At 27.6% G+C, this 22,856-nt stretch overlaps 1 long non-coding RNA gene across 1 annotated transcript in view; it reads right to left on the bottom strand.

The window, feature by feature from the left end:
- Positions 1 to 11,049: 11,049 nt before the first annotated feature.
- The window catches only part of LOC132939118 (uncharacterized), a 29,712-nt gene continuing 17,905 nt past the window's right edge, over positions 11,050 to 22,856 (bottom strand). The window contains exons 5-6 of the long non-coding RNA XR_009663955.1: positions 12,032 to 12,189; positions 11,050 to 11,195 (exon numbers count right to left, since the gene is read on the bottom strand). This is a non-coding gene — a long non-coding RNA (uncharacterized LOC132939118). The remainder of the gene's footprint in view (positions 11,196 to 12,031; positions 12,190 to 22,856) is intronic.

Genomic DNA, 22,856 nt, shown 5'->3' with positions numbered 1-22,856 from the left:
AACTGTGTTTAGCGAAGACAATTTGTGTGTTTGTGTTGGCTCAGTAAAATTCGGCTTTTCCGTAAAACGAGTCTTGTCGACGGACGGCTTGGGTCTTCTCCATTTCGGAGAGCCTTTTGCTTTCGGAATATCCTGATTCATAGATATGGATTCACTATACGGCATAACTGTGTTTAGCGAAGACAATTTGTGTGTTTGTGTTGGCTCAGTAAAATTCGGCTTTTCCGTAAAACGAGTCTTGTCGACGGACGGCTTGGGTCTTCTCCATTTCGGAGAGCCTTTTGGTTTCGGAATATTCCGATTCATAGATACGGATTCACTATACGGCATAACTGTGTTTAGCGAAGACAATTTGTGTGTTCGTGTTGGCTCAGTAAAATTCGGCTTTTCCGTAAAACGAGTCTTGTCGGCGGACGGCTTAGGTCTTCTCCATTTCGGAGAGCCTTTTGGTTTCGGAATATCCTGATTCATAGATACGGATTCACTATACGGCATAACTGTGTTTAACGAAGACAATTTGTATGTTCGTGATGGCACAGTTTCGTTCGTAGTTTCAATATCTGCAGCGGGTTTATGCGCAGCGTAAAAATAATAACAATAATGTCAAAATTACGTAAATAAATAATGATATAGGTGGCGGTCGCCATGCACGCACGATATATAATGGCAACCCAACAACCGCGGCCCGCATTTAGCCAGTATTAATATTTTAACCGTAAAAGTGTAAGGTTAGAATATTATAATAATGTATCATTGTATTAAATATTAATGCGATAGGTACTATAATAATTCATAGATTTATGAACAAACTTACAGTCATAATATATAAAATACATACTCAAATCGAATAATTTATGAGGAATACCTCGTGCCTATATCCAAGCTTTTTACTTGCAAACAATGAAACAAATAGGTACTAGCTTACATAAACTATGAATCGAAAAAATCTATAGCACATTTCAAATGTCTATAAAAAGAACCAAAATAGGTAGGTATTTTAAACAAATATCATCTATATTGAGAGTATAAGTGAAGTGTCCAGCTACAGTGCTACTTTATAGGTACCTACCTATATTCTTTATAGTACCCTACTATGCTAATATATAATATACCTAATATTATACATAAAAAATGTCAACCAGCATGCGGAATTATTGCTCACATATTATAATTATAATATGTGTAAATTATACTATGTAAACCTAATTAAATTTAACCTACACATTTTGTAATTATAAATACAAAATATTATTCTTTATTTAATAATTTATTTGTAATCATATTTCAATAAAAGGTTTTATCCAAAGGCATAGAGTACAAGCGCAATTAAATTAAATACCAAATACGTAGATACAAATTTGCAAATAAACTAATTAATGATATTATAATGGTAGTAGTACAGAGTGGATTTTTTTGTTATTGATTATCTACTTAACTATATTATAATTTTTTTTTCGACATCAACAAAAACCAATGGGCGTGAATTTTAAATAGACCATATCTTCTGATGTCATATCTTCCAGGATTCCTTGAATTAAAGTTATTAAATCTTCGCAGATACAGTTTCAAGCGTTTTAAACCCAACATTTCTATATTCAATACCAACGCTTCCAATTTGCCGACAACCTATTTTACATGGAGCTTGTTTAAGTAATTGTTCCGTTTTGTGTGGGTATTATTAAATTAATAGAATAGATTGTATTGGTTGCGTGCCGGATTTATTTAATAGATTATACAAGGTACTAAAAATCTTGCAAGTATACTTACTCAAAAGAAAAAAATCACAAAAAAGTATTTCAAAAAATTATAACTTAAAAAGCAAAACAAAACTACATGCATTTTATTGTAAGTATAATAATAAAATGACATATAGCTGATGTAACTTCGTCTTAGACCAATATAATAAAAACGCGAATGCCTACAAAATCCGAACTTTAATATTATAATAGTGTTCAGTGTTATAAATTATGTCAAACGATAATAAAATAACAATATGCATTATTTACTAATATAGTAATATACATATTATGTAATACTGCTTATAAATTAGTTATAACACTTATAACCAATATGGCAATATCCAAGTACAAATGTACAATCATTACAAATTTTTATTTATATATCTTATGATTGTTATTTAAATAACGGCGGGAATTATTATTATAGATATATAGAACTGTGTATATATATATACATCTATGATTATTATCAATTTTGAGGATTAAATAATAAATAATATAAGGACTATGGAGGAAATCCAATATTTATCTAGAGACAATGTCATTGTCAGTTTGTTTTGTCACATAACCAGTATATTATTATTTTGAAATTACTCAATAGTCAATAGCTACTTATTAGTTAGTTAGTTACTAGTTTGGTAGTTAATAATTATGGGTCGTGTCGTTTCTTCATTATAATACGGTTTTGTTGCAAAATTATAAAATTATCGTTATTATAATTATTAGCGTGTAAAGGTATTACAAATTACAATGAGAGTTATTTCTATCACCGTTTTGGTTTTGTGTTTATCTAGTGAGTATACCCTAAAATGTTCTGAAGACGACTTTGTCGATCCGTTGGATATGCTCAACTACGATAGGTCGTCGAAATCAATGAAAATTCCTACACCAAAAACAATGGCTAATGAACCCGTTCAAAATGAACGTTGTACAGTCTTTCTTTCAAGATTCATCGACATACTGTTAATAAACACTGGACTATCTGTAAGTGTGTATATTTAAATAAATAAATAAATATTTATTATTTATCCATACATAATATACTCTAAAGAATTGCTCGTGAACAGTGTTGTATTCTATTTGATTTTGTGGCTCTTTTTTAGAACATTGATCAAGTGTCAAACAATGGCGAAAACATAGAGCTGAAGTTATACACATCAGTGCGACCCTCAGTGTTCACTACCTAAATTGTAAATATACACCTACCGTCATTCCTTTATCAGTTTTAGGACAGTGTTTTCTAGTGTTTTCGTTTTGTAAATTGAATGTTCGACAGTATCACCTATAACTTTCCATGGTAAATTAAATGGCTTTGCGTTTTTATTAAATCCAATTTCTGGATCCCATGCAGTGTTTGTTGCATTTGTTATAGTATCTGCTTTAGTATGATTCAAATTCGATAATCTATACATACGATGCATAAAGCATATAATAATATATTAGTGATCGTTATCGAGTTTCGACGTTAAGACAATCGGCATACGTTAGCCAACAATTTAATTTTGAAGAAAATCTCAAAATAGAATTATAAAATATATATACCTACCTATACTTGTAGTTATATATTATAATTCAAAATTAAAGAAGTATGCATATGAAAAAAAAAAACATAAGTGATCAAATAAGAATTTTTCTTTTATTTTGAACTAAAAAAGGAACTCGTTCATTTTTCAAAGGAACGAATTCTTTTTATAGGGAACTTGTAAAACACTGCCTAAATGCTATATTAAAATATCACAGAACATTTTTTTTTCATCAACAGTTCAAGTAAAAATGATAGTTGGAAGAAACCTCCTAAATAAATAAATCTAATCTAATTGGTATGTTTAGAATGTAACAGTCTTACACAAATAAACTTTTTTTTATGTGTAATATTTAATGAATTTTCAAAATTTACAAATAAAATGATAAATGTAGGTACTTGAATGTAATATTTTAAATATCATAAATATCGATTTATTTTTAATATTAATGATAAGTTCTTTATTTCTTATTTTTATAGTACTTATTTACTTTTAATGCAATCACATTAAATAAAATAAATATATAAATGGATATGTGAATAACGTTAAGTCATAAAACACAATCTTATATTTATACAAAATCTAGCAAATTTGCTAGGTGCTCTATTAATTATTTATATATAATAAATATATCGCTATGACACATAGTTTATTACAATAGATTATGATTGCAATTATTAATCAGAACAAAGTTACTATCTCAAATTGCTAATTGGGTATTATCGTATATTGTAGAAAGTCGTCAATATAATATTATTTAATATATAATATGTAATATAGATGGGAATATTTTAAGCTATAAATTATTGACATAGGTCAAGCCAGTAGGGTTAAAATTCTGGGGGGCTAACAAAACTGTTTATTTAAAATAACTCATAAGGGGCTTATATCTAAACCAATAAGGGATATTTGTGGGGGGGCTAAGCCCCCCTCTAGATGCGCCAATGCCAGTGAAGCACGATGTGCCGAGGTGACAATACTACCTATTTTACTTTATACCATCACCGTACGCGCAGGCACGGGCAGTCGCTTTGTCGCTGAGTGATTCGACGAGAACGTATAGGTACGACGATTGTATGTGCGAAGTGACATTCGTAGTACGGATGTTCCGAATTAGTGATTTATATTTTAATATGTTAATTTTACATTTTAATAAAAGTGTTTCCGACCTGAAAACAAGAGTTGAATATTATTTCAGTCGTTTTTGCGTTCTTACCTTTTATAGGAACAGTGCCGGGATATATACGTACTATGTGTCAATGCGGTTTTATTAAACTGAATATTGAACGTCAAATAAGGCTATAACTAGTCTAAACTCACCATGGAAAATTGTGGTTGGTACCAAAATCACCCATTTGGTGATATTTATTTAAAAACCAGCCATAATCAAACTATTCAAACACGTTTTTGTTATATTTCTATTTTAAAGTGAATTATGAGTATTTTTAAAATTGTAAATTGTTTATACATCTTTCAATACTCATAACTCACTTTAAAATAGAAATATAACAAAAAGCCGATGAAATGCCTTAGATAATATTCTTATCTTTACATTTTATAAGAAATCAATTCACTCTAATTTTAAAATTAACGAGGCTAAACGTGATCTGCTGAGCGTAAAAGTTGGTATAATTCAAAACAGGTAATAAATTATTTATTTTTAAGAACCGAAAAAAAACCGAAACCTAAATTTTAGTTTTCTGGGAACCGAACAGGAACAGGAACCGTACAAATTATCAAGGTTCCAGTCCCTGCTTTGAACACGTATCAAAAATAATTCGTAGATTTAGTTTTTACGAAACTCGGAAATTTATTATGTGTTTTATCTTATGGTAAAGCCGTAAAGGACAATAATTATCACTGAATTAAAAATTCAATATTGTATAATAATATAACTTATACAATATTGAATTGTTTATCCAGTGATAATTGAAAATAATGTATAAGGTAGGTACTAATACATTTGCAATGCTTAATATCAAGAATTCAGTATTCTATTCATAATACAATCCTGCTAGCAATTGGTTACGAAACGACAGTATACGACTAACTAAAATGTTTCAACTGCCATTATAACAATATAATGTTGGTGCATTGACCTCCCCAATGCACCAACTGCATTCATTTTCCCATCGAACAAGATACTGAAGTTGAAAATCAAACCATAATGACAACTTCTCTGACACAATAAATAAAAAAAATAAAAAACACACATCATTGTAAAATCAATACATTCGTCTCTTCGCTCAGAATCTAAAACTATATAATATTTATAAACTTTTGCAAATGCAGGTTATTAAATTATCTGTATCGAGATAAATTTCGTTATGTCTTATATATTATTTAGATACATATTTTAAGGGCTATATTAGTACAAAACACTGAAACTACCTACCCCAATACAATTTAAATAGCTGCAGTCCATACTTCATATAAAGCCAATGTATAAATGGGTTGTACATTTATCAATTGGTATAATATCAATTTTTATTGTTAGACGCATATTGGCGGTTATTGATTCTATTCAAATTAAATCATTCTAAATAGCTTCATACGATATTGTATGATTAGAAAATTAAACTTTATTACATAGATGTGTAGTATTTATATGTTATAATGTCATAAAAGTAATCATCATGAGATAAATAACTATATATAATGAAAACGAGTAAATCATGTATCCATGTTAGATATTGATAATTAACTTTAATATAAAAATATTGGAAAGTCAACAGTAGGTAGGTACATAAAATAATAGCTATAGTCTACAGGTACATAGAACGATTGAATAATGTATAATGCTCAAATGATTATTAACAATTATTTATGTAACGCTTTATTTTACAAAATATTATTAAATATTAATATATTATGTGTATCGAATATCCATCATAAGGTGGAGACGTCCAATTATATATGTTTAATACCCATGGCCTTACTGCTGGACAGTGGCGTGCCCAGGAATTTTGAAGGGGGGATGTAATAACTAGTGAATTATGGTGGTAATTCCAAAGTCACAAATAATGTGTTTTTTTTGGAAAATATATAAGGGGGGGGGTCCCTAACCACCCCACTTGTCGTGCCATTACTCCTGGAGCATATTAGGATAAAATAAAATACAACAACATGAGTAATTATAAGTTCCATTCCTTGATTCTATATAAAATCATAAAATATGTTCACAAATTTTCTTACCATATCCTAATCAGAGCATATTTTATGAGTTTGCATTTTAAACGTTCAAGCTACACTAAGTTCGAGTAACTTCCGTTTTTTATCGTTGTATTTTTACTTATTTATTAAATACCTATATAATATCCGTAATTCATATTATTGTGATATAGAACTTAATAATTAATAATAATATTATTACGTTTTGCATTGAGAGAAAAATTAAGTTTAATTACTCAAATGAAAATGGATTTCCTATTTTTTAGAATACGAGAACATTTATCCCCCCCCCCCCTATTAAATACCTAACTAGCGTCGTAAAACAAATATTTAGGGTCTAAATAGAAAAAAAAACGGACACATCCAGTAAATTATTCAACCCAAAAATAAATATTTTACGTTAACGTTAATTTATCATTTTAGCTCTATTATTATAATTTTGTATCAGTTCTATGTACCAATATAATATACTGACAATAATAATATTACAATAATATTATAGTATAATAATGATTTTAAACAAAAATATAATTCAAACGATCCACAAATAAATACTTAAATAAATAATATTATATTTGATACTATAATAATATTATATAGTATTAATTTTTTTTATGATTTCTAAGTCTTATCACATTAACACATTTATAAAAGATTGTCTATAGATACATGACAAGATAAGATGCAGATTTTTAATACAAGCTACTGATTGTCATTTTAACTTTCGATAGTACTGAATTTAATTAAGTAGACTAGAAATGAATAAATACATAATATATAGATACTTAATGTGCGCATGTACCTGAAAACTGAATATATAAATATATTATTTTAATTGATATCTATATATTATTAAATAATTAAGATAGAAAAATGCGTTGAGCAAAAAGTATTAAATTATTAAAATGAAGATATGTGTAAAAAACTAAGTGATAGTCTGCAGGTTATACCGTTCTATGTAATAATGACAACGGGACGTAGATGACTAAACGAAACAAAAGTATTTGATAAAACGTGACAATTATCATTTTATACGGGATATGCAAACGTATTTTTTTTTCATTTTCCTTTCTTAGAAGTTAATATACACAATTATATAATATCAAATATTCAAACATTGTAATTATATACCGATTATTTTATAGGTACTTTTAAGACAAGAGTTATTGAAATAATTAGCATAAAATATCTTTAAACATAATCGTACCATTTATGCTATACAGTGTGCTTCAGCAGACTCTAGGGGGGCGACTCTCCATTAGGAATTTGTTAAATATTTTAAATAATATATGTAAATATAAAAAAACAATAATTTATGACAATTTATTATTAAAATTAATTATGATAGGCAAATGTTTTATAAATATAACAAGAAACGTAAGCAATTATAGTTGGACAGTCTTAGGCAAAGGAGGAAACATTTTTTTGTTTCCTTGTAGTTTGCTGGTGTTATAATTTTTTATTAGGTACATATTAATAAATTTGTCACATAACGTTTGATTGAATCTAGACTTTTTTGATAAGCTATAAGTGGTAGCTAAACTATACACATATTTATGTAGGAACATGAAAATTTTTTTTTAATTTTCTTTTTAACTCTCTCAAAAGGCCAAAACGTTCATCTACAAGAACATTGTACTTTTTTAATAGAGCCATATATTTTTAAAACAATATTTGGGCAGCCCTATCTTTTTAAAAAATAATTTTGACAAAACTTTGGCAATAAAATCAAAATTGACTCAAGTTTATGTGGATCTAATTAAAAATAAAAAAATTAATTTAAATGAAAATGTTTAAAATTTAGTAAACAATTTCGGATTATTCGAAAATATTAACTTTATCTTTGTTAATTTTGTAATTAGATAAAAATTTTTTATAAAAAAATTGTTTAAAACAAAAATTCCATCCGAAAAAAAAATTAGTGTTGCTGTTTGCAAAAAAAGTAAGTTAGGTTATACTGCGCATGTGCGTACCAAAATATTCTAAAATTTTAAATTGTCTCCTACCGTGTATTTTGATACAACCTTTTACCTCCAGAAAACTGCATTTAAATTCAAGGTCACCAAAATGAAATATTTAGACTATCTCTTACTGTTGTGTTTTTTGTTTCCTACAGAATTTTTAAATCTATTTCTGGATATTTTTCAAATTATTTTAGAAATACTAAATCGAAATCTGAATAGTTTATAATACTAGTATAATATTATAAGGTATTTCTAATTTCTATACCGAATACCTATATATTATATGGTGCAACTGTGCAAAGGGCATTTAATTTTTCTTCAAAATAAAATCACAGATTACCAATTTTTAACAACGTTTTCCCTGATTTGTATACATTTAAATGACCATTCGTTATTATTTATTATCAATGTTTTAATATTAAGTGTTGAATAGTTGACTAATAAACCATTATGTATATTATTTAAGGTTGTAATGAATTATTTTTTTTAAACATTTAATTTTTAGCAAATATAGCGTTTTGTATTACAGCCTATTCTTCCTATTCTAAATATTTTAAGTAATTTCTTTATATTGCACTATGATTATTACATTTTTGTATACGATTTAGGTATGTTGTTTTATGAAGTGAATACTTCATAGCAGTGGCGAACCTAGGGGGTTATTACTACCCCCTCCCCCCGGCTTGTGTCATAGTTTTATTTTTATTCTTAAAAGTTTCACTGAAATGTTCATCGAAACTTATAAATTAGATTGATTATTACTTATGAGATTAATATGAGACAATACGACTATACCATAATTTAATTGGCATAATAATAATAATTTATTGACATACATTGTAAATATAAATTTAAAAAGGTGGGCAAGTGGGTGTAAATCTGCTTTACAGTAGGTCACTGTAATGGATGGTGTTAAATTTGAATTCAATAAGAAAAACGATTCTGAGCGAAAACGGTCAGTCAGCCTATGATATTATTAAGTATATTTTATGATATTATTGTGGACAAAGTAATTTATATATAACCTATTTACGTGGAACTTTGTTTTTAATTTTCAATCCTTAGCTATATAAGTTGAACATTTTATAATTTTTTAACTACAAAATAATTATTAAATTTAAAATTTGATAAATTTTGTCAAAATTCGATTCATAAATGCTATTATAAAAAAAATTGTGCCTATGTATTTTTAATATTTTTCAACTACTATTGTAATAATACATCAGGAGCCTTGCATTCAATTTTCATGCTTTTTTACCCAACAAATAAAATTGTATTAATATTTAAAGAAAAAAAGAACTAAAAAAATTAAAAACTGACAATGTCTGTAAACAGCTCAAAAAGAGTCAAAATATTTTTAAAATGTTATGGTGTATAGAAAATGAAAATATAAAAATCCAGCAAAATTGTTATGTATCTACAGTTATTCGTTTTTGAGTAACAACAAAATAGCAAAATCACTACATGAGAAATCTAGTGAATATCCAATATTGTAAAAATATGAACTTCAAACGCTCATAAAAATTTAATTTGACTTTCTTGTAGACATTCTTTTTTTGATAAAGGTAGACAAACTTGAAAATCTTGTATTTTTTCGTGTTTTGTCAAGATTTGAACTTTAATACGTATAAAAAAAACTGTGACTAAGGATTTTTAATATTTTTTAAATGTCATTGTAACAATATAGTAGGAGCCTTGTATTAAATTTTCAAGCTTTTTTACCCAACAAATAAAGTTTTATTGACATTCATAGAAATAAAGACTTATAAAATTGGAAACTTAAAATGTTCCTAAACAGTTCAAAACAAATCAAAATATTTTTAAATTTTATTTTATAATACCGCCGAGTCCGTCGGTCCGCCGGTAGTTACGATTGTTCAGGTATTAAGTTATTAAGAAATATATTTATTGTTCGCAGTTACGATTGTTTGTAAATATAGATGTATCATGTACCTACTTAATAAGATTTTATAACGGTTCTATTCAAAATAAATTCATACTAGCCAATATTTAACAAATAGTTAAGTACCAAAATGGGTATAATGGAACGTGGATTTACGGGGCACATGTCCAACCCCGCTGTAGTTGCCAATAACATGGCGAGTTTTGATACTAGATATTAGTATGTATTATAAATATATCACTATTGGTAAACTCCATTAATAGTACGTCACAACAAACGTTTCAAACAGAATCTATGAGATAACTCTGATATTATTGTGCTTGTCTTAAACTTTGGTATGTATAACCGATCTACTACGTAATACCATAAATGGTAAAAACATTTTGTCGTTACATTAAACTTAAATTAACTCTGATATTATCTTTAAATTTGTGCTCGTTACCATTTATTGTATCTACAACATACAGTACATCATAAAAATGTAAAATTTTAAGTATAGAAACACAATATGGTATTTATATCAAGCTCACACTTTACAATTTGCAGTGTATTGGTGACTTGATAATATAATCAAAAATAAGGCTTTTTAGGTACTGTCTATAGTTCTAAATGCTGGTGATACAATATTAATATAAATTATATATTATGCACCATTCTATAAATTGTTTTATAGATATTCTCTAGTCTTAACTGGAACGATGTCGGTAGTCAAAAGGTTACATTTTTAGAGTAAGTGAAAAACAAACAAATTGAGTGACAGAAAGGAAGATTTATTTTGCGATGTCAACACACAATAAATAACATATTATCATTATATATGTGCTGTTTGGAGTTTTGGACTATGGAATTTTTGAATTTGAGATTTATGGAGACTTGACGAATGTTATTAACAGGTCTGAAACAATTCAAAACATAATAAATTAATACAATAATATAATATTATGATAAATGACATTGTGTGAATGATCGTAGAATAACGTTTGCAGACAAACGGTTAATTCAATAACTTACATAAGAACTAAATTATATTTAATTATTAAAAATTAATTTGTATTATACGAACAAAAACATTGTTTGTCGCGTCGCCTACATCCACTGTACGTGGCTTGTAAAACTATTTTAGGTACAATATTATATTATTTACGTATACATAATTAATTTTATTTGATCTCACGCTTAGAATAGATATAATAGGTAGGTATCTACGTTTTCGACATTGAAGTCACTTTTATTTTTATATTTAATTTGGTTTTGTTAAACGCATACCTGTGAAATAGTAACGGCATGGCTATAACGTCCATAAAAAATTTAAATCGAAGAATAGTATTTATGAATTTAATTAGATTAATAAAATACTGAATTTATTGAAAATATATCTAAAAATTATAAACTTATACGCTGTCATAAAACAATCAATCAAATACGTTATACCATTGATAATGAATACTAATAGTATAATTATATAGTATGCATATAGATATAATAAATGGTTATATGTAGGTACATATTACATATAATATATAAACCGACGGTATAAAAAAAAAATATCTACCGAAATCATAAATAAAATATGAACTTATATAATATTAGTTTAAATAAATATTAAGAAATATTAATTATTATTATAACAATTTGAAAAGCAATAGAATTATCTAACTATATTGGAAAATCAACGGATTGTAATTCCATTGATTGTAATCAATGGAAAAAATTACAGAATTGTTATCTCACCATCAATTGGCTGGTGGCTGGGGTGGCTTGGGGTGGATTTGGCGACCGATTTGATGGCCTTGGCTAATTGGACTTGTCCGACGACGACGATGTTCATGGTTACTTTTTCAGCGCTCATTTTTGGTTTTTGGTTGGTAATTTGAGGAGTAAAGTGAAAACTGCAGGTAGACAAAAAAAAATAAAATTGAAAAACGCTCATAAAAATTAAATTTGACTTTCTTGTAGACATTTTTTTTGTTGATAAAGGTAGACAAACTTATGGATAATCTTGTACTACATTTTCAAATCTTAGATTTAAAAAGAAAATTTTTATGAATTCTCAACTCAAAATAATTTACTAATTTTCGTGATTTTTCCGTATTTTGTCAATATTTGAACTTTAAATGCTTATAAATAAAAACCGTGACGAAGGATTTTTAATTTTTTTCATCTGCCTTTGAAACAATAACCTAAGAGCCTTCTATTAAATTTTCAAACTTTTTTACTCAACAGATAACATTTTATTGATATTTATAGAAAAAAAAACTATAAAAAAAGGAAATTGACAATGTCTGTAAACAGCTCAAAATAAGTCAAAATATTTGGAAAATGTTATGGTGTATAGGAAATGCAATTATAAACATTAAGTCAAAATTCCCTACAGTCATTTGTTTTAGAGTTACACCAAAAATCAAAATCGATTTTCTCGAAAACAGATTTTGCGTAAAAATTCCTGTTTTCCTTAATTTTTCTTAATTTTTCACGTCGCTTTTAAAAACTACTGGGAAATTTTTACTTTTGACCCCCCAAGTACCAACTAGATTCACTTTCTTATCAGAAAAGTTACTGTTGAAGAAAATCCAAGCACTTTTACTCTCCTAAAAGGTGATGACAGACACAAAAATAAAAAAATAACACACATCATTGTAAAATCAATACATTCATCGCTTCGCTCAGAATCTAAAATTGAAGGAGGGTGTTGGTGTCCGCAGGCAAATGCATTTTAGGAAACCAAAAAAAAATTTTGAAAAAATTTAACTGTATATTTACAAATAACAAAGTACAATCTAAAATACCCAGAATATAAAACAGAAAAAAGGTGGATAAGTGGATGTCGCTCTGCTGTACAGTAGGTTACAAGTGGGTCACTGTAATGGATGGTGTTAAATTTGAATTCAATGATATAATATCATTGTATAAGAAAAACGATTCTGAGCGAAAACGGTCAGTCAGCCTATGATTTTACCAAGTATATTTGATGATATTATTATGAATAGAGTAATTAATATATAACCTATTTACGTGGATCCTTGTTTTAAATTCTCAATCCTTAGCCATTAAAGTTAAAAATTTATAAATTTTTAACCACAAAATAATTAATAAATTTAACTGTATGATTATACATTACAAAGTACAAACTAAAATGTCCAGAATATTAAACAGAAAAAACTTTTCAAAATATTTAATTCATTAAAGAATGATGACTCATAGGGCACCAGATTGTCAAGTTTAAAAAATTTGGCTAGAGTTACATTACTAAAAAAAAAATTAAGGAGGGTGTTGGCGCCCGCAGGCAAATGCTTTTTAGGAAACCAAAAAAAAATTTGAAGAAATTTAACTGTATGATTACACATAACAAAGTACAATCTAAAATACCCAGAATATAAAACAGAAAAAACTATTTAAAATATTTATTTCGTTAAACAAGGATTATTCAAAGGGTATCTGATTGTCAATGTTTAAAAAATTTGGCTAGAGGTAAAATCATAAAAAAAAATTGAAGGAGGGTGTTGGCACCCGCAGGCAAATGCATTTTAGGAAACCAAAAAAAAAATTTTGAAAAAATTTACTGAAGGAATTTACATTACAAAGTACAATCTAAAATGCCCAGAATCTTAAACAGAAAAAACTATTCAAAATATTTAATTCATTAAACAAGGATTCTTCAAGGGTACCAGATTGTCAAGTTTTTAAAAAATTTGGCTAGAGGTTAAATCATAGAAAAAAATTGAAGGAGGGGGTTGGCGCCCGCAGGCAAATGCATTTTAGGAATCCAAAAAAAATTTTGAATAAATTTTAGAAAAGAAAAATACATTTCAAAGTTCAAACTAAAATGCCCAGAATATTAAACAGAAAAAACTATTTCAAATATTTAGTTCATTCAGGATTATTCAAAGGGTACCTGATTGTCAATGTTTAAAAAATTTGGCTAGAGGTAAAATCATAAAAAAAAAATTGAAGGAGGGTGTTGGCACCCGCAGGCAAATGCATTTTAGGAAACCAAAAAAAAATTTTGAAAAAATTTAACTGTATATTTACAAATAACAAAGTACAATCTAAAATACCCAGAATATAAAACAGAAAAAAGGTGGATAAGTGGATGTCGCTCTGCTGTACAGTAGGTTACAAGTGGGTCACTGTAATGGATGGTGTTAAATTTGAATTCAATGATATAATATCATTGTATAAGAAAAACGATTCTGAGCGAAAACGGTCAGTCAGCCTATGATTTTACCAAGTATATTTGATGATATTATTATGAATAGAGTAATTAATATATAACCTATTTACGTGGATCCTTGTTTTAAATTCTCAATCCTTAGCCATTAAAGTTAAAAATTTATAAATTTTTAACCACAAAATAATTAATAAATTTAACTGTATGATTATACATTACAAAGTACAAACTAAAATGTCCAGAATATTAAACAGAAAAAACTTTTCAAAATATTTAATTCATTAAAGAATGATGACTCATAGGGCACCAGATTGTCAAGTTTAAAAAATTTGGCTAGAGGTAAAATCATAAAAAAAAAATTGAAGGAGGGTGTTGGCACCCGCAGGCAAATGCATTTTAGGAAACCAAAAAAAAAATTTTGAAAAAATTTAACTGTATGATTATACATTACAAAGTACAATCTAAAATGCCCAGAATCTTAAACAGAAAAAACTATTCAAAATATTTAATTCATTAAAGAATGATTATTCATAGGGCACCAAGTTATCAAATTTCAAGTCAACACAAAATATTCAACTAGAGTTACATTACTAAAAAAAAAAATTGAAGGAGGGTGTTGGCGCCCGCAGGCAAATGCATTTTAGGAAACCAAAAAAAAATTTTAAATTAATTTAACTGTATGATTACACATAACAAAGTACAATCTAAAATACCCAGAATATAAAACAGAAAAAACTATTTAAAATATTTATTTCGTTAAACAAGGATTATTCAAAGGGTACCTGATTGTCAATGTTTAAAAAATTTGGCTAGAGGTAAAATCATAAAAAAAAAATTGAAGGAGGGTGTTGGCGCCCGCAGGCAAATGCATTTTAGGAAACCAAAAAAAAATTTTGAAGAAATTTAACTGTATGATTACACATAACAAAGTACAATCTAAAATACCCAGAATATAAAACAGAAAAAAACTATTTAAAATATTTATTTCGTTAAACAAGGATTATTCAAAGAATACCTGATTGTCAATGTTTAAAAAATTTGGCTAGGGGTTAAATCAAAAAAAAAAATTGAAGGAGGGTGTTGGCGGCCGAAGGCAAATGCATTTTAGGAAACCAAAAAAAAATTTTGAATAAATTTAACTGTTTATTTACACATTACAAAGTTCAATCTAAAATACCCAGAATATTGAACAGAAAAAACTATTTAAAATATTTATTTCATTAAACAAGGATTCTTCAAGGGTACCAGATTGTCAAGTTTAAAAAATTTGGCTAGAGGTTAAATCGTAAAAAAAAAATTTTGAAGAAATTTAACTGTATGATTACACATAACAAAGTACAATCTAAAATACCCAGAATATAAAACAGAAAAAACTATTTAAAATATTTAGTTCATTAAAGATAAGGATTAATCAAGGGTACTCGATAGTCAATATTTAAAATATTTGGCTAGAGGTAAAATCCTAAAAAAAAAAAATGAAGGAGGGTGTTGGCGCCCGCAGGCAAATGCATTTTAGGAAATCAAAAAAAAAAATTTGTAAAATATTTTACAGAAAAAAATTACATTTCAAAGTTCAAACTAAAATGCCCAGAATATTAAACAGAAAAAACTATTTCAAATATTTAGTTCATTCAGGATTATTCAAAGGTACCTGATTGTCAATGTTTAAAAAAATTGGCTAGAGGTTAAATCCTAAAAAAAAAAATTGAAGGAGGGTGTAGGCGCCCGCAGGCAAATGCATTTTAGGAAACCAAAAAAAAATTTTGAAGAAATTTAACTGTATGATTACACATAACAAAGTACAATCTAAAATACCCAGAATATAAAACAGAAAAAACTATTTCAAATATTTAGTTCATTCAGGATTATTCAAAGGTACCTGATTGTCAATGTTTAAAAAATTTGGCTAGAGGTAAAATCATAAAAAAAAAATTGAAGGAGGGTGTTGGCACCCGCAGGCAAATGCATTTTAGGAAACCAAAAAAAAAAATTTTGAAAAAATTTAACTGAAGGAATTTACATTACAAAGTACAATCTAAAATGCCCAGAATCTTAAACAGAAAAAACTATTCAAAATATTTAATTCATTAGACAAGGATTCTTCAAGGGTACCGGATTGTCAAGTTTTTAAAAAATTTGGCTAGAGGTTAAATCGTAGAAAAAAATTGAAGGAGGGGGTTGGCGCCCGCAGGCAAATGCATTTTAGGAATCCAAAAAAAATTTTGAATACATTTTAGAAAAGAAAAATACATTTCAAAGTTAACACTAAAATGCCCAGAATTTTAAACAGAAAAAACTATTTCAAATATTTAGTTCATTCAGGATTATTCAAAGGTACCTGATTGTCAATGTTTAAAAAATTTGGCTAGAGGTTAAATCCTAAAAAAAAAAAATGAAGGAGGGTGTTGGCGCCTGCAGGCAAATGCATTTTAAGAAACCAAAAAAAAATTTTGAATTAATTTAACTGTTTATTTACACATTACAAAGTACAATCTAAAATACCCAGAATATTGAACAGAAAAAACTATTTAAAATATTTAGTTCATTAAAGATAAGGATTAATCAAGGGTACTTGATAGTCTATATTTAAAATATTTGGCTAGAGGTTAAATCCTAAAAAAAAAAATAAAAGAGGGTGTTGGCGCCCGCAGGCAAATGCATTTTAGGAAATCAAAAAAAAAAATTTGGAAAATATTTTACAGAAGAAAATTACATTTCAAAGTTCAAACTAAAATGCCCATATTCTTAAAACTATTTAAAATATTTAGTTCATTAAACAAGGATTCTTCAAGGGTACCAGATTGTCAAGTTTAAAAAATTTGGCTAGTTGGTTAAATCGTAAAAAAAAAATTGAAAGAGGGGGTTGGCGCCCGCAGGCAAACTCATTGTAGGAAACCAAAAAAAAATTTTGAATTAATTTAACTGTATGATTACACATAACAAAGTACAATCTAAAATACCCAGAATATAAAACGGAAAAAACTATTTAAAATATTTAGTTCATTAAGGATAAGGATTAATCAGGGGTACTCTATAGTCTATATTTAAAATATTTGGCTAGAGGTAAAATCCTAAAAAAAAAAAATGAAGGAGGGTGTTGGCGCCCGCAGGCAAATGCATTTTAGGAAATAAAAAAAAAAAATTTGGAAAATATTTTACAGAAGAAAATTACATTTCAAAGTTCAAACTAAAATGCCCATATTCTTAAAACTATTTAAAATATTTAGTTCATTAAAGATAAGGGTTATTTAAGGGGTACCAGATTGTCAATGTTTAAAATATTTGGCTAGAGGTAAAATCATAAAAAAAAATTGAAGGAGGGTGTTGGCGCCCGCAGGCAAATGCATTTTAGGAAACCAAAAAAAAATTTGGAAGAAATTTAACTGTATGATTACACATAACAAAGTACAATCTAAAATACCCAGAATATAAAACAGAAAAAACTATTTAAAATATTTATTTCGTTAAACAAGGATTATTCAAAGGGTACCTGATTGTCAATGTTTAAAAAATTTGGCTAGAGGTAAAATCATAAAAAAAAAATTGAAGGAGGGTGTTGGCGCCCGCAGGCAAATGGATTTTAGGAAACCAAAAAAAAATTTTGAAGAAATTTAACTGTATGATTACACATAACAAAGTACAATCTAAAATACCCAGAATATAAAACAGAAAAAACTATTTAAAATATTTATTTCGTTAAACAAGGATTATTCAAAGGGTACCTGATTGTCAATGTTTAAAAAATTTGGCTAGAGGTAAAATCATAAAAAACAAATTGAATGAGGGTGTTGGCACCCGCAGGCAAATGCATTTTAGGAAACCAAAAAAAAAAATTTTGAAAAAATTTAACTGAAGGAATTTACATTACAAAGTACAATCTAAAATGCCCAGAATCTTAAACAGAAAAAACTATTCAAAATATTTAATTCATTAAACAAGGATTCTTCAAGGGTACCAGATTGTCAAGTTTTTAAAAAATTTGGCTAGAGGTTAAATCGTAGAAAAAAATTGAAGGAGGGGGTTGGCGCCCGCAGGCAAATGCATTTTAGGAATCCAAAAAAAATTTTTGAATTAATTTAACTGTTTATTTACACATTACAAAGTACAATCTAAAATACCCAGAATATTGAACAGAAAAAACTATTTAAAATATTATTTCATTAAACAAGGATTCTTCAAGGGTACCAGATTGTCAAGTTTAAAAAATTTGGCTAGAGGTTAAATCGTAAAAAAAAAATTTTGAAGAAATTTAACTGTATGATTACACATAACAAAGTACAATCTAAAATACCCAGAATATAAAACAGAAAAAACTATTTAAAATATTTAGTTCATTAAGGATAAGGATTAATCAAGGGTACTCTATAGTCTATATTTAAAATATTTGGCTAGAGGTAAAATCCTAAAAAAAAAAATGAAGGAGGGTGTTGGCGCCCGCAGGCAAATGCATTTTAGGAAATAAAAAAAAAAAATTTGGAAAATATTTTACAGAAGAAAATTACATTTCAAAGTTCAAACTAAAATGCCCATATTCGTAAAACTATTTAAAATATTTAGTTCATTAAAGATAAGGGTTATTTAAGGGGTACCTGATTGTCAATGTTTAAAAAATTTGGCTAGAGGTAAAATCATAAAAAAAAAATTGAAGGAGGGTGTTGGCGCCCGCAGGCAAATGCATTTTAGAAAACTAAAAAAATTTTGAAAAAATTTAACTGAAGGAATTTACATTACAAAGTACAAACTAAAATGCCCAGAATCTTAAACAAAAAAAACCATTTAATATATTTAGTTCATTAAAGATAAGGATTATTCAAAGGGTACCTGATTGTCAATGTTTAAAAAATTTGGCTAGGGGTTAAATCGTAAAAAAAAAATTGAAGGAGGGGGTTGGCGCCCACGGGCAAACGCATTTTAGTAAACCAAAAAAAAATTTTGAAAAAATTTAACTGTATGATTACACATCACTAAAGTACAAACTAAAATGCCCAGATTCTTAAACAAAAAAAACTATTTAAAATATTTAGTTCATTAAAGATAAGGATTAATCAAGGGTTCTTGATAGTCAATATTTAAAATATTTGGCTAGAGGTTAAATCCTAAAAAAAAAAATGAAGGAGGGTGTTGGCGCCCGCAGGCAAATGCATTTTAGGAAATCAAAAAAAAAATTTGGAAAATATTTTACAGAAGAAAATTACATTTCAAAGTTCAAACTAAAATGCCCATATTCTTAAAACTATTTAAAATATTTAGTTCATTAAAGATAAGGGTTATTCAAGGGGTACCAGATTGTCAATGTTTAAAATATTTGGCTAGAGGTAAAATCATAAAAAAAAAATTGAAGGAAGGTGTTGGCGCCCGCAGGCAAATGCATTTTAGAAAACTAAAAAAATTTTGAAAAAATTTAACTGAAGGAATTTACATTACAAAGTACAAACTAAAATGCCCAGAATCTTAAACAAAAAAAACCATTTAATATATTTAGTTCATTAAAGATAAGGATTATTCAAAGGGTACTTGATAGTCAATATTTAAAATATTTGGCTAGAGGTTAAATCCTAAAAAAAAAAATGAAGGAGGGTGTTGGCGCCCGCAGGCAAATGCATTTTAGGAAATCAAAAAAAAAATTTGGAAAATATTTTACAGAAGAAAATTACATTTCAAAGTTCAAACTAAAATGCCCATATTCTTAAAACTATTTAAAATATTTAGTTCATTAAAGATAAGGGTTATTTAAGGGGTACCAGATTGTCAATGTTTAAAATATTTGGCTAGAGGTAAAATCATAAAAAAAAAATTGAAGGAGGGTGTTGGCGCCCGCAAGCAAATGCATTTTAGGAAACCAAAAAAAAATTTTGAAGAAATTTAACTGTATGATTACACATAACAAAGTACAATCTAAAATACCCAGAATATAAAACAGAAAAAACTATTTAAAATATTTATTTCGTTAAACAAGGATTATTCAAAGGGTACCTGATTGTCAATGTTTAAAAAATTTGGCTAGAGGTAAAATCATAAAAAAAAAATTGAAGGAGGGTGTTGGCGCCCGCAGGCAAATGCATTTTAGAAAACTAAAAAAATTTTGAAAAAATTTAACTGAAGGAATTTACATTACAAAGTACAAACTAAAATGCCCAGAATCTTAAACAAAAAAAACCATTTAATATATTTAGTTCATTAAAGATAAGGATTATTCAAAGGGTACCTGATTGTCAATGTTTAAAAAATTTGGCTAGGGGTTAAATCGTAAAAAAAAAATTGAAGGAGGGGGTTGGCGCCCACGGGCAAACGCATTTTAGTAAACCAAAAAAAAATTTTGAAAAAATTTAACTGTATGATTACACATCACTAAAGTACAAACTAAAATGCCCAGATTCTTAAACAAAAAAAACTATTTAAAATATTTAGTTCATTAAAGATAAGGATTAATCAAGGGTTCTTGATAGTCAATATTTAAAATATTTGGCTAGAGGTTAAATCCTAAAAAAAAAAATGAAGGAGGGTGTTGGCGCCCGCAGGCAAATGCATTTTAGGAAATCAAAAAAAAAATTTGGAAAATATTTTACAGAAGAAAATTACATTTCAAAGTTCAAACTAAAATGCCCATATTCTTAAAACTATTTAAAATATTTAGTTCATTAAAGATAAGGGTTATTCAAGGGGTACCAGATTGTCAATGTTTAAAATATTTGGCTAGAGGTAAAATCATAAAAAAAAAATTGAAGGAAGGTGTTGGCGCCCGCAGGCAAATGCATTTTAGAAAACTAAAAAAATTTTGAAAAAATTTAACTGAAGGAATTTACATTACAAAGTACAAACTAAAATGCCCAGAATCTTAAACAAAAAAAACCATTTAATATATTTAGTTCATTAAAGATAAGGATTATTCAAAGGGTACTTGATAGTCAATATTTAAAATATTTGGCTAGAGGTTAAATCCTAAAAAAAAAAATGAAGGAGGGTGTTGGCGCCCGCAGGCAAATGCATTTTAGGAAATCAAAAAAAAAATTTGGAAAATATTTTACAGAAGAAAATTACATTTCAAAGTTCAAACTAAAATGCCCATATTCTTAAAACTATTTAAAATATTTAGTTCATTAAAGATAAGGGTTATTTAAGGGGTACCAGATTGTCAATGTTTAAAATATTTGGCTAGAGGTAAAATCATAAAAAAAAATTGAAGGAGGGTGTTGGCGCCCGCAAGCAAATGCATTTTAGGAAACCAAAAAAAAATTTTGAAGAAATTTAACTGTATGATTACACATAACAAAGTACAATCTAAAATACCCAGAATATAAAACAGAAAAAACTATTTAAAATATTTATTTCGTTAAACAAGGATTATTCAAAGGGTACCTGATTGTCAATGTTTAAAAAATTTGGCTAGAGGTAAAATCATAAAAAAAATATTGAAGGAGGGTGTTGGCGCCCGCAGGCAAATGCATTTTAGAAAACTAAAAAAATTTTGAAAAAATTTAACTGAAGGAATTTACATTACAAAGTACAAACTAAAATGCCCAGAATCTTAAACAAAAAAAACCATTTAATATATTTAGTTCATTAAAGATAAGGATTATTCAAAGGGTACCTGATTGTCAATGTTTAAAAAATTTGGCTAGGGGTTAAATCGTAAAAAAAAAATTGAAGGAGGGGGTTGGCGCCCACGGGCAAACGCATTTTAGTAAACCAAAAAAAAATTTTGAAAAAATTTAACTGTATGATTACACATCACTAAAGTACAAACTAAAATGCCCAGATTCTTAAACAAAAAAAACTATTTAAAATATTTAGTTCATTAAAGATAAGGGTTATTCAAGGGGGTACCAGATTGTCAATGTTTAAAATATTTGGCTAGAGGTAAAATCATAAAAAAAAAATTGAAGGAAGGTGTTGGCGCCCGCAGGCAAATGCATTTTAGAAAACTAAAAAAATTTTGAAAAAATTTAACTGAAGGAATTTACATTACAAAGTACAATCTAAAATGCCCAGAATCTTAAACAGAAAAAACTATTCAAAATATTTAATTCATTAAACAAGGATTCTTCAAGGGTACCAGATTGTCAAGTTTTTAAAAAATTTGGCTAGAGGTTAAATCGTAGAAAAAAATTGAAGGAGGGGGTTGGCACCCGCAGGCAAATGCATTTTAGGAATCCAAAAAAAATTTTGAATACATTTTAGAAAAGAAAAATACATTTCAAAGTTAACACTAAAATGCCCAGAATTTTAAACAGAAAAAACTATTTCAATTATTTAGTTCATTCAGGATTCTTCAAGGGTACCAGATTGTCAAGTTTAAAAAATTTGGCTAGTTGGTTAAATCGTAAAAAAAAAATTGAAAGAGGGGGTTGGCGCCCGCAGGCAAACTCATTGTAGGAAACCAAAAAAAAA

Source organism: Metopolophium dirhodum, chromosome 2 (genome assembly GCF_019925205.1).
Source record: "Metopolophium dirhodum isolate CAU chromosome 2, ASM1992520v1, whole genome shotgun sequence".
Taxonomy (NCBI): Eukaryota; Metazoa; Arthropoda; class Insecta; order Hemiptera; family Aphididae; genus Metopolophium; species Metopolophium dirhodum.
The sequence above is the reverse complement of the archived record's forward strand: the minus strand, read 5'-3'. Positions and strand labels throughout refer to the sequence as shown.